Raw genomic sequence first — 1,542 nt, forward strand, 5'->3', positions numbered from 1 at the left:
CGCGTCCCCGGTGGCCACGCAGGACTGCCCCCTGCCCCCTCACACGTAGCGGTGCTGGCTCCCTCCGGCTCCACAAGCAGAAAGCCCCAAAACACCATTCCCCCCCGCCTTTTCCCCTTTGCTCTATGCTTTTCATCAAATTGGGAAATACTAGCGGCCAAGAGGATTTGTGAACCACGGGATGCGGAATTGATGCCGTGGGGCGCCAACACCTTTTTCTACCCCAGGATCAAGCAGAGCGGGGGAAACCAAATCAAATTAAAGGAAAAATTTAAATGCCTGTGCATGTTCTTTCCAAGCCTGGAATTTTTCTGCTGGAAACAACCCCAAAAAGCTGGAGGCGGGGGATGCTTTGCTCTCCCACGCCCCTATCCCAGCGTTTTGTGCCAGGGGAAGCGGCGCCTTCACTTGCAGACGGTGAAGCGATTTTGCAGGCGGTTTGGCCAGAGCTGCGGGTGCTCGGCTGGGGCTTTAACCCGCTCCCAGCACTAAAACCGGCGAAGTTTTTTCCAAATGTGTCTTTGCTGTTTGCTCGGACGTTCGTGTCTTGGTGACACCAGCAGGCTCAGGGATGCATTGCAGCATCCTGGGATTTCTGGGGTTTACCCTTGCAAAAATCAAACCTCCTTGGCCTGGGGCACGTCACCTAAGGATTTGGTCAGTGACCCATGTCTGTGGCCATTCTCCTGGCACCCTTCTCCTCCAGCTCTGGGTTTCCAGTCTGACCCAGGGTGCCTGGCTGTGCCCAACAAACCCCCTTAAATCTGTCCCCAAAGGGGTCCCATCTTAGGGATGGGTCATATAGAGGCAGATGGTCGCCCCATATCATGAACTGAGACCTGGAGACTTGTTGCATGAGTGGCTGCAGGCACTGGGCAAGCACAGGGTGACAGTGCTGCCCCATGATCTGCACTGATGTGGCTGAGCTGTCCCTGCTCCCTGCATTTCTGCACGTGGCCATATCCCTGCATTTGGATCCAGCATCCCCTGGAGCACAAGAAGAAGCCTTTTGGGGCAAACCTAACCATTTTAGGGGGGAAAAAAGACCTTTATTCCTTCGACTGGGCCATCTGGCATCACTGGGGAGCTGTGCTGTGGTGTCTGGGGGTGGCATGGAGGACTCTGGCTCTGAAACAGCATCAAATGTGGTACCACAGAATCATAGGCTATTTTGAGTTGGAAGGGACCCATAAGGATCATCCAGTCCAACTCCCTGCTCCTTGCAGAACAATCTGAAGCTAAACCATATGACTGAAAGCATCATCCAGGCAATCCTTAACTCTGGCAGGCTTGATGCCATGACCACTTCCCTGGGGAGCCTGGGAGCCTCTTCCTGTGCCTGACCGCCTTCTCAGTGAAGAGCCTTTTCCTAATGTCCAAACTAAAATTCCCCTGAAGCAGCTTCCTTCCATCTCCCGTGTCCCCTGGGGACTACAGTTGCCCCCTGCCCATGGTCCCTCTGTCGGTGACCAGCACTGACCGCTGCTTCTCATTAGAAGCGCCGTTTAATTGCCGGCTTGGGGAGCCGTGCGGCTCTGGCCG

Source organism: Manacus vitellinus, unplaced genomic scaffold, assembly GCF_001715985.3.
Source record: "Manacus vitellinus isolate BGI_N305 unplaced genomic scaffold, ASM171598v3 scaffold_10_pilon, whole genome shotgun sequence".
Classification (NCBI taxonomy): domain Eukaryota; kingdom Metazoa; phylum Chordata; class Aves; order Passeriformes; family Pipridae; genus Manacus; species Manacus vitellinus.